Source organism: Halichoerus grypus, chromosome 5, assembly GCF_964656455.1.
Source record: "Halichoerus grypus chromosome 5, mHalGry1.hap1.1, whole genome shotgun sequence".
NCBI lineage: Eukaryota > Metazoa > Chordata > Mammalia > Carnivora > Phocidae > Halichoerus > Halichoerus grypus.
This window is the reverse complement of record NC_135716.1, coordinates 64,088,236-64,100,622: the sequence shown is the minus strand read 5'-3', so window position 1 is coordinate 64,100,622 and position 12,387 is coordinate 64,088,236. Positions and strand designations below refer to the sequence as shown.

General features: G+C 39.2%; 2 protein-coding genes across 3 annotated transcripts in view; one reads left to right on the top strand and one right to left on the bottom strand.

Moving 5' to 3' along the window:
• Positions 1–12,387, top strand: part of CSPP1 (centrosome and spindle pole associated protein 1) — a 252,250-nt gene that overhangs the window by 19,819 nt on the left and 220,044 nt on the right. The window contains exon 3 of the mRNA XM_078072319.1: positions 12,327–12,387. This exon is cut by the window's right edge and continues 85 nt beyond it. The gene's annotated coding sequence lies outside the window, so the exon portion shown is untranslated. The remainder of the gene's footprint in view (positions 1–12,326) is intronic.
• The window catches only part of PPP1R42 (protein phosphatase 1 regulatory subunit 42), a 50,389-nt gene that overhangs the window by 18,799 nt on the left and 19,203 nt on the right, over positions 1–12,387 (bottom strand). The window lies entirely within an intron of this gene.

Genomic DNA, 12,387 nt, shown 5'->3' with positions numbered 1-12,387 from the left:
TCATCAACTACTTATAGAAATGGAAGTTTTATTGTAAATGGCCAGTGAAGTTTTAATATTTTAATACATTGATGCATACTTATTTAAAGGAGTTACAGGAAAAAATGCAAAGGAATGTTAACCAAAAGTAAATGTCATTTAAACTAGAGCCCTCTGAATTTAAACTATGGAGTATTGTTTGGTCTCAAACCTCTCTTTCTCCTCCTCAGTGGTTGACTTTGTTGTCTATTGGGGAGAACTGGGTCATTGCCCACAGAGTTTTCTGTTTCCTGCCTTTGGTCTCACACTTCTTCCATTCCTCTTTCCTATTTTTGTGACCAAAGGAAGAGTCCCATCTCTTTTTTCAAATTAATCAGTCCTCTTGATCTTTTCGCTTCTCCATAGGCCTTCTCTTCTTGGGGTCTTCTTTCTCTTGCATTTCCATTTCTAATCTCTCTCTCCCCTATGGCTTTTATCCTATCTGTTAACCTACCATCGCTACACTTCTTGAAACAGTAGTACAGAGCTGTGTTTCTCAAACTTTTATGTGCTTAAGAATCACCTAGGGATCTCATTTATTAAATGCGGGTTCTGATATATTTGGTCTGGAGCAGAAGCTGAGATTCTGCATTTCTGATGCTGATGCTGCTGGTCTTAGGACGACATTTGGAGTTATAAGAGTCTAAGCCACTGACTGTGCTTCCTCAATCACTGGGCACTCCTGCAGCCTGGTCCTTCTGAACAGGCACTGCTAACCTTATCACTGAGCCATACATTACAATCTCAAACTTTCTCAGTTTCACTTCTTTGGAACATCTTATCTTACTGACTGCTCCCTAATGGTTTTGTGATTCTACATTTTTGCAGGCTCCCTGGATCCTGAATGAATCTCTGACTCTACAAGTAACAAACTTCTGACCATAGAAATCCCTAATGTATAAACAAGCTGTTTTATAAAAGTTGCTTTTGAGACTGGAGAAACCATTTCATAAAAAAGAGCTATACCCCATGGACAGTTGCCTGAGTTGGCCCATGGAAACAACCTATTGAGAAAAAGCCCAAAGAATATCTGTGCAGTGACAGTGCTATAAAACCTCTCCAAGGACATCACCATGTTTTCTGAGCATACAGTTTCCTATGGGGAATGGGAGCAGATAGGTATCCCTGTGGCAGATGTTCAGGGATCAATTCACTTGCTTCCTTTTCTATAATCTACATTTATTTCTTTCAAACTTGTTTTCCTTCCCTGGACCACAGCAGACTGTAAAATCATGGCTAGAAAAACAATTGTCTAACACACCACGATCTCCATTTATACCCTTTACAGAAAAAGAATAGCCACATTGATGAAAATAGTAAAACATCTGTTACACTGAGGAAGGAAGGGTCATCTGTACATGACAGGAAGAACCAGATTTTATGGGAAACTACACTGAGCATTTCATCAAATATTCTTTCCTCCCATATCTAGGCAGTATCATTCATCATGGCCGTTTAAGTGACCACATAACCAATATGTTGAAGACACCCATGTTCTTCTGTCCACTGGGCTCTGGCTTTATATATCCAATTGTCTACTTAATATTTTCTCTGGAAGACTACAAAGGCACCTCAAACTCTGTATGGCTAAAACTCATGATCTTCTCCCTCTCCACTGAACCTGACTCTCGAGCAAGGCAGAAGCCAGAGAATCCTTCTTGACCTCTCCTTCTTCGATGCTCTGTATATCCAACTCACCACCAAGTTCTGTACACTTGATTTCCAAACAGCTCTCCAGAGTGTCTACTCACTTAATTTTTACCCCAGCTCTATTCAAATTTCTACCATCTCTCACTTCTTAACTAGTCTAGCCTCTTCCAAGCTATTCTCCACACTGTAGCTATGCTGGTCTTTTCAAAATGCTATTCTGTTACTACTTTACCCCTTGCTTAAACACCTTCAGTGATTCACCATTGTTCTTAGGTTAAAGACAAAACTCTCTACCATGACCTAAGTGACCCATCTACCCATCAGCCTCTATGTGTAGTATGCTCCACCTTCACTCTCTCTGCTTCCTGTTCTCATCTTTGTCAAACTCTCACCTTCTCCGGGGCCTTTGCACATGCTATTCTCTACCTGGTAAACCCTTCTGTTCTCTGAGAGCCCAGTTTAGCAATCCCTTCCTAAGGGAAGCTTTCACTGAGCTCTCTAACTAAGGCAAATCCCCCTGTTGCAGGCTCTCAAAGTCACATACTTTTTCTTTGTAGTATTTGCCAGAGGTGCTATTTTACATTTGTTTTTGGGTGATTATGTGCTTAATGTTTCTCTTCCCCTCAAGTGTGAGAGCTCTTCATGGCCAGGGACTATGTTTTTTGTTCACTATTGTCTCCCCCCATAGCAAGCACTGCCAGATGGTAGGTGTTTTGAATGAATGGATAAGAAGACATGAACGAATGCATGCATGAATCAATGGATCTGACATTAGAAGGACAGGAATTATAAAGCAGAACTTGTATGAAGCCACTTTGAAAAATTTTCTGATTAGAGGGGCCACAGACATAGAAAGAGGAAAAGACAGGATTTATCTTCTGTTACTCTGTTTCCTCCTCTACTCTTCTGCCACCCTGCCCCTCTCCTCCCTCCATCTCCCTTGCCCCAAATCTCTGCCCTGGACCAGTTTTGGACTAGGGAATAAGAGAAATGAGGGCAGGGTTAGAGGATCTTGGGGGGAGTCTTTGGCAGCTGTGGGTCTGTAGAAGTGAGAGGGAAGCGAATGAAATCCCAAATAGAAGGAAGCTTCTTCCAGGTCTGTATCCTGTGCCTCCACCTCTAATGTAGCCACTCCCCTGTGGCTCTAGTACCCTCAGAAGGCTAGGGAATGGGCACTGTTTGGGAATACCTATTTTTGCCAGTGACCCAATTCTATTTTCTTTTTCCTTCTCTTTTTTTCTTTTTTTTTTTTTTTAAAGATTTTATTTATTTATTTGAGAGAGAATGAGAGACAGAGAGCATGAGAGGGAGGAGGGTCAGAGGGAGAAGCAGACTCCCTGCCGAGCAGGGAGCCCAATGCGGGACTCGATCCTGGGACTCCAGGATCATGACCTGAGCCGAAGGCAGTCGCTTAACCAACTGAGCCACCCAGGCGCCCCTCTTTTTCCTTTTCTTATTCCTTCCACAGAGCTCCAAGATTTTAAGTTGCCCTGCCAGAATTTTTGTTGCAGTTGTTATATCTTTTCCTTTTAATTTTTCTTAAAATTCTTTTTCATTGCTCAAACCAGACTCTTGATTGGAAGATTCAAAGTTATTTAACTATCCTAAGGGACCATTATTATTTTTTTTTTTTCATATTTCCTGTATTTTCTGTAGGTGTATACAGGAACCTATGGATGTCCATATAAAAGCAGCTGCTCTAAGTGCTAAAAACCTTGGGTAATTATAGGGTTTTTGTTAGAAGTCGCTAATGATGTCTACTTCTTTTTCCCCATGGCACAAAGCTGTCTGTTGTTGAAGACTTTTAGGAGGGATGTCAACGACCTTATGTGTGGCACATTGAGCTTTCTCTCCCATGGCACAGGGTTTGATGTCACAGCTTTGGGGCAGCTTCAGTCAGTGAGCATAAAGAATGGAAAAATAAAAGACAAAAAAATGGAGACACTGACCCCAATAATACATACCAAGAAACAAGTTAATATTTTGTTGCTAAACTTCAACATGTCCTTTTACTAAGCCATTGGAAGTTGATTTGAAATGGACCACAAGAGCATGTTTTATTTTTTTATTGTTCCTATCATTTTTAAATTTAAATTCAAGTTAGTTAACATATAGTGTAGTGCTGGTTTCAGGAGTTTAGTGATTCATCATTTACATGTAACAACCAGTGCTCATCCTAGCAAGTGCCCTCCTTAATTCCCATCACCCATTTAGCCCATCCAGCCACCCACCTCTCCTCCAGCAACCTTCAGTTTGTTCTCCTAGACTTAAAAGTCTCTTATGGTTTGCCTCCCTCTCTGTTTTAAATCTTATTTTATTTTTCCTTCCCTTTTCCTGTGTTCATCTATTTTGTTTCTTAAATTCCACATGAGTAAAATCATACATTTGTCTTTCTCTGACTGACTTGTTTTGCTTAGTATAATACACCCAAGTTCCATCCATGTTGTTGCAAATGGCAATTTCATTCTTTTTGGTCGCTGAGTAATATTCCATTATTACCACATCTTCTTTATCCATTCATGAGTCAATGGACTTTTGGGCTCCTTCCATAATTTGGCTACTGTTGATAGTGCTGCTATAAACATTGGGATGTTTCAAATCAGCATTTTTGTATCTTTTGGATAAATACCTAGTAGTGCAATTGCTGGGTTGTAGGGTAATTCTGTTTTTAACATTTTGAAAGAGGACCCTCCCATACTGTTTTCCAGAGTGGCTACACCATGTTGCGTTTCCACCAACAACACAAGAGCACATTTTAAATGAACCCTGGGCAACTCTATATTCACTCTTCCAAGAAGCTATGCAGGGCATTTTAAATTGCTTTTCTTCTTGGTGAAAGGAAAAGAACTTGAAATTTCATCCTTACTCCCTGGTTATCTTCTCTTTATGGGAGGAAAAAGCAACTTTTGGCATAGCCCAGCCTCTGGAACTTGCTGAATGGTTTACATTCCTTCTTCAGATGGTTGAATATTTTTTATTGTTCGTTTATTCATTCATTCTGTAAACATGTAGTTGGTGCCTGTTATGTGCCAGGCACTCACTGGGCTGAACTCTAGGGAATTCTGAAATAACAAAAATTCCTTGCTCTTAAATGCTCTCAGCCTAATGGGGGATACGGTGATATATGTTAACAGAATTCTGTTAACCAGGCATTCTTTACCAATCATTCAGTCATTTTTAAATTAGATTTTTTAAAAATCAAAGCAATGCAATCAACACTGTTAAAAAATAAGACCATAGGGTTTATAACAAAACTTAAAGAGTACTAAGGGCTTATAACAAAACCACTTTCAGTTTCTACAGCTATTCCTACATACACTTACCTCTACATTACTAAATAACAGCTGTTATTTATTGATTTTTAAATCTTAGATAATTATCTACTGAATTCCTACTATGGAACATGATGATATAATTCTTGTAAGTACCACTCCAACCCCTAATAAAGTTCCCTTCCCCAATCCTGTCAATAGAGTTAAATTAAACTTGTTGATATGAGGGGGGAAAAGATGGTGGAGGAGTAGGGGACCCTATTCCAACCGGTCCCTGGAATTGAGCTGGATATCTACCAGCTGAGCACCCATGAAATCAGCCTGAGATGTAAGAAGATAGATCTGGATCTCTACAAACAGAATATCGCAGGCAGTTGGTTTCAAGGTGCAAAGCGGGGAGCCATGATTCTGCAGGCAGATATCGGAGGATAAATGGAAGGAGGAGGGAGCTGAGCCGTCAGGACCCTACACCGCCGGTGAGCGATAGCCTCCCGCACTGGGGACCGGGCACAGACTTGCAGACCTGTAGCAGCAGGGAAAGGACTTTAGGGCAGCCCCCCGAATGGAAACCTGGAGCAGCAAGGTCACGCATGCAAACTGGGGGCGGCTGACAGTTTTAGCAGCACAAAGGGCAGAGATGTGCCTCTGTGCCCTGACCTGGAGGCAAGGACTGGGAGCTGTGCTGAGGGGCGCACAACCCAGGACACTACAATTTATAGCAGCACAGACAGAAACAGAGATAGTGTGGCCTGGAGAGCTCACTGAAGAACAGATGGCGATCTCTCTGCTCTGAGGCAGAGGGGTTGGAAACGGTCTCTTCTGCACTGACTCTCAGAAGAGACGCGGAAAGCCACCAGGGAAAGCCGCCAGAGAACAAAAGCCCCCCAAAACCGGTTTTCACTGAGCCCATCCTCCACCACGGGGGCAGGGCAACTCTGCCCAAACAGGGTTGCCTGAGTAAAAGTGTGGCAGGCCCTTACCCCAGAAGACAGGCTGGGAGGACCAAGAGGCCAGCAACCCTAAGGTCCCTAGAAAACAGGTGCCTCTTCCTTGGGTTGTGGTCAATAATTTGGACTCTATACATTCCCTCAACCACTCCTCAACAGAATGACTAGGAGGAGGAACCCCCAAAATAGGAAAGACTCAGAGATTATGACTTATGCCACAGATTTACAAATGGATTCAGATATAACCAAGATGTCGGAGATGGAATTCAGGCTAGCAATTGTGAAGACAATAGCTAGAATGGAGAAATCAGTGAATGGCAACATAGAGTCTCTAAGGGCAGAAATGAAAGCTGAATTGGCAGAACTTAAAAATGCTATCAATGAGATCCAATCTAATCTAGATAATCTAGCAGCTAGGGTAAGTGAGGCAGAAGAACAAATTAGTGACCTGGAAGACAATTTAATAGATAAAAAGGGAAAAGAGGAGGCCAGGGAAAAACAACTCAGAATCCATGAAAATAGAATCAGAGAAATAAGTGACACCATGAAACGTTCCAATGTCAGAATTACTGGAATCCCGGAGGGGGTGGAGAGAGAGAGGGGACTAGAAGATATATTTGAGCAAATCGTAGCTGAGAACTTCCCTAATCTGGGGAATGAAACAAACATTCATGTCCTAGAGGCAGAGAGGACCCCTCCCAAGATCAAGGAAAACAGGCCAACACCCCAGTATGTAATAGTAAAACTCGCAAATCTTAGAACCAAGGAAATCATCTTAAGGGCAGTTAGGGGGAAGAGATTCCTTATGTACAGAGAGAGGAACATCAGAATAACGTCAGACCTATCCACAGAGACCTGGCAAGCCAGAAAGGCCTGGCAAGACATATTCAGGGTACTAAACGAGAAGAACATGCAGCCAAGAATAGTTTATCTGGCAAGGCTGTCATTTAGAATGGATGGAGAGATGCAGAGCTTCCAAGACTGGCAGAAGCTGAAAGAATATGTGACCACTAAGCCAGCCCTGCAAGAAATATTAAGGGGGGGGGGTTCTATAAAAGGAGAAAGACCCCAAGAGTGATATACAACAGAAATTTACAGGAACAATCTATGAAAACAAGGTCTTCACAGGCAACATGGTGACAATAAAGTCATATCTTTCAATAATCACTCTCAACGTGAATGGCCTAAACGCTCCCATAAAACGGCACAGGGTTGCAGATTGGATAAAAAGACAGGACCCATCCATATGCTGTCTACAAGAGACTCATTTTGAACCTAAAGATACATCCAGACTGAAAGTGAAGGGATGGAGATCCATCTTCCATGCCAACAGACCTCAAAAGAAAGCTGGGCTAGCAAATCTTATATCAGACAAACTAGATTTTAAACTATAGACTGTAGTTGGAGAAACAGAAGGACACTATATCATTCTTAAAGGGTCTATCCAATAAGAAGATCTAACAATTGTAAATATCTACACCCCCAACATGGGAGCAGCCATCTACATAAGCCAACTGTTAACCAAAATAAAGAGTTATATTGATAACAATACATTAATTGTAGAAGACCTCAATACTCCACTCTCAGCAATAGACAGATCATCTAAGGAGAAAATCAACAAAGAAACAGCTTTGAATGACACACTGGACCAGATGGACCGCATAGATATATACAGAACATTCCACCCTAAAACAACAGAATACTCATTCTTCTCAAGTGCGCATGGAATTTCTCCAGAATAGACCACATACTGGGTCACAAATCGGGTCTCAACCGAAACCAAAGATTGAGATTATCCCCTGCATATTCTCAGACCATAATGCTTTAAAACTGGAACTCAATCACAAGAAAAAATTTGGCAGAAATTCAAACACTTGGAAGCTAAAGACCACTCTGCTCAAGAATGTTTGGGTCAACCAGGAAATGAAAGAACTTAAACAATTCAGGGAAACCAATGAGAATGAAAACACATCGGTCCAAAACCTATGGGATACTGCAAAGGCGGTCCTAAGGGGGAAATACATAGCCATCCAGCCTCACTCAAAGAAAAAAAGGAAAAATCCTGAATTCACCAACTCTACACCTTAAAGAACTAGAGAAAAAGCAACAAACGATGCCTAAGCCACACATTAGAAGAGAAATAATTAAGATTAGAGCAGAGATCAATGAATTAGAAACCAGAAACACAGTAGATTACATCTCAGAAAACTATACTCAGAAAACTATAGGACACTCATGAAAGAAACTGAGGCAGACACAAAAAAATGGAAAAATATTTCATGGTCATGGATTGGAAGAACAAATATTGTTAAAATGTCTATGCTACCTAGAGCAATCTATACTTTCAATGCAATCCCTATCAGAATACCATCAACTTTTTTTTTCCACAGAGATGGAACAAAGAATCCTAAAATTGGTATGGAACCAGAAAAGACCCTGAATAGCCTAAGGAGTGTTGAGAAAGAAAACCAAAGCTCGTGGCATCACAATCTTGGACTTCAAGCTCTATTACAAAGCTGAATCATCAAGACGGTATGGTACTGGCACAAACACAGACACATAGATCAATGGAACAGAATAGAGAACCCAGAAATGGCTCTTCAACTCTATGGTCAACTAATCTTGGACAAAGCAGGAAAGAATATCCAATGGAAAAAGTCCCTTCAACAAATGATGTTGGGAAAATTGGACAGCCAAATATAGAAGAATGAAACTGGGCAATTTTCTTACACCATACACAAAAATAGACTCAAAATGGATGAAAGACCAAAACGTGAGACAGGAATCCATCAAGATCCCAGAGGAGAACACAGGCAGCAACCTCTGTGACTTGAGCTGCAGCAACTTCTTGCTAGACACATCTCAAAGGCAAGGGAAACAAAGGCAAAAGTGAACTATTGGGACTTCATCAAGATAAGAAGCTTTTGCACAGCAAAGGAAACAGTCAACAAAACCAAAAGACAACCGAAAGAATGGGAGAAAATATTTGCAAATGACATATCAGATAAAGGACTAGTATCAAAAAATCAATAAAGAACTTAATCAAACTCAACACCCAAAGAACAAGTAATCCAATCAAGAAATGGGCAGAAGACATGAACAGACATATCTCCAAAGAAGACATCCAAATGGCCAACAGACACATTAAAAAATGCTCCACATCACTCGGCATTAGGGAAATACAAATCCAAACCACATTGGGATATCACCTCACACCAGTCAGAATGGCTAAAATTAGCCACTCAGGGAATGACAGATGTTGGCGAGGATGCAGAGAAAGGGGAACCCTCCTACACTGTTGGTGGGAATACAAGCTGATACAGCCACTCTTGAAAACAGTATGGAGTTTCCTCAAAAAGTTAAAAATAGAGGTACTGTCTACAACCCAATGATTTCACTGCTAGGGATTTACCCCAAAGATACAAATGTAGTGATCCAAAGGGGCACCTGCATCGCAATGTTTATATCCGCAATGTCTGCAATAGCCAAACTATGGAAAGAGCTCAGATGTCCATCAACAGATGAATGGATAAAGATGTGAGATGTATATATATATATATATATATATATACATACATATATATATATATACACTGAGTAGTATTCTATTGTGTGTATATATATATGTGTGTATATATGTGTGTATATATATATGTATATATATGTATGTATGTATATATATATTTTTCTGTAGTCAGTCTATATTTCTATATCATTGATTTCTCCTGTTACCATTGTTATTTCCTTCTTTTGAATTGAATTTGCATTTACTTTTCTTGCTTATTGAGGTGGAAGTTAGATCATTTTCCCTCTTTTGTAATAGAGGCATTTGAAGCTATAAATTTCCCTCTAAGCACTATGCTACTGCATCCCATAAATTTTCAAATTTTCGTTTTCACTTTCACTCAGTTCAAATATTTTCTAATTTTCCTTGTGATTTTTTTCTTTGTCCCAGAGGTTATTTAAAAGTGTGTTTTTAGGGGTGCCTGTGTGGTTCAGTTGCTTAAGTGTACGACTCTTGGTTTCAGCTCAGCTCATGATCTTAGGGTCCTGAGATTGAGCCCCATGTTGAGCTCAGTGCTTAGCACAGAGTTTGCTTGTCTCTCTCCCTTTGCTCCTCCCTCTGCTTTCTCTTTCTCTCTCTAAGAAATAAATAAAATCTTAAAAAAATAAAAGTGTGTTTTTATTTTTATTTTTTTTTAAAAGATTTTATTTATTTAATTGACAGAAAGAGACAGTGAGAGAGGGAACACAAGCAGGGGGAGTGGGAGAAGGAGAAGCAGGCTTCCTGCCGAGCAGGGAGTCCGATGCGGGGCTAGATCCCAGGACCCTGGAATTATGACCTGAGCCGAAGGCAGTCGCTTAACCAACTGAGCCACCCGGGTGCCCCTAAAAGTGTATTTTTAAATCTCCAAACATTTAGAGATTTTAAAGATCTCTTTCCTTTACTCCTAATTTAATTCCGTTGTGGTTAAATAACGTACTCTGTAAAATTTCAGTTTCTTAAAGTTTTTGAAGCTTGCATTATGGCTCAGCATATGGACTATTTTGGTGACTATTCCAACTTCTGTTCTTAGGTGGAATGTTCTGAGAGTCAATTAGATTAATTCAGTTGGCTGTGTTGTACCAATCTTTTATATCCTTACTGATTTACTAGCTACTTAGAGTGTTGAAATCTCTGTTTTAATTATGTATTTGTCTGTTTCCTTTCTGCCAATTTTTGCTTTCTGCATTTTGAAGCTCTGTTATTAGGTACATATATATTGAGGACTGTTATGTTTTCTTAATGAATTGGTACTTTTTAATCATTATAAAATTTCCTGATCTATCTCTGGTAATATTTCTTATCCTGAAATCTGTTCTATCTTAATATAGCCACTCCAGCTTTCTAATCTTATTATTTGTGTATATATTTCCCTATAATTTTACTTTTAACCTGTATATATATTTACATTTAAAGTGTTTCTTGCAGAGAGCATGTGATTGGATTTTCAAAATCCAGTCTTACCATCTCTGCCTTTTAATTGGAATGTTTAGACTATTTACATTTAATATAATTACCAATATAACTGAGTTTAAAGTACCATCTTGCTATCTGTCTTATCTGTTCCCTTTTCCTCCTTTCCTGCTCCCCCCTATTTTTGCATCTCATTTTCTCTCTATGACTGACTTAGTAGTTATAAATATCTTTGTTATTTTAGTGGTTGCTTTAGGGTTTAGAACAATCATCCTTAAATAAGCACAGTCTTTCTTCAAATAATGACATCACTTCATATGTAACCTTAGTATACTGCCATTTCCTCCCTCCCTGTCATTTTTGCTATTGTTATTCTACATTTTACTTTTACATATCATTAACCCATGATCTGTGGTTATTATTTTTGTTTTAAAAAATTGATAATCTTTAAAGATTTTATTTATTTATTTGAGAGAGCGTGAGAGAGCGCATATGCATGTGAGCACACAAGTGGGGAGAGGGGTGGGAGTTGGGGGTAGAATTGGAAACAGACTCCGTGCTGAGTGCAGAGCCCAACATGGGGCTTGATCCCAGGATCCTGAGATCACTACCTGAGCTGAAACCAAGAGTCAGACAGTTAACTGACTGAGCCACCCAGGCGCCCCATTTCTCCACATTATTGCCAACACTTGTTATTATCTGTCTTTTTAATTATAGCTATCTTATCAGGTATGAAGTGGTGTATAATTGTGGTTTTGATTTACATTTCCCTAATGACTATTGATGTTGAGTATCTTTTCATGTGCATATTATCCACTTCTGTATCTTCTTTGTAGAGTATCTATTCAAGTTCTCTGCCCATTTATAAATTGGATTGTTGTCTTTTTCTTACTGAGTCATGAGAGTTTTTTTTTTTAATATATTCTGGACACCAAGTCTGTTATCAGTTATAGGACTTGCAAATATTTTTCCCCAGTCTGTTGGCTTGTCTTTTTCACTTTCTTAATGATATTCTTTGAAGTACAAAAATTTTTAATTTTGCTGAAGTCTAATTTATTTATTTATTTATTTTTGCTTATGCTTTTGGTGTTGTATTTAAGAAGTTTTTGTCTAATAGAAGGTCATAAAGATTTATCCCTATGTTTTCCTCGAAGAGTTTTGTAGTTTTAACTCATATTTAAATTTTTGACCAATTTTGAATAGATTTTTGCTTACGTTATAGAAGAGATCCAACTTAATTCTTTTATATGCAGCTATCCAAATATCTCAGCACCATTTGTTGAAAAAACTATTCTTTGCTCATTGGGTTGTCTTGGTGTCCTTGTCAAAAATCAGTTAACATAAATGTGAAGGTTTATTTCTGGATTCCCAGTCTCATACTTATGACAATGCCACACTGCTTTAGTTAATACAGATTTGTAGTAAGTTTTGAAATAGGAAAGTGTGAATCCTTCAATGTGGGTTTTTTTTTTTTTTTTCAAGAAGGTTTTGACTATTCTGGATACCTTGAAGCCACTATTTTTTCAAAGCTATTTTCTGCTTT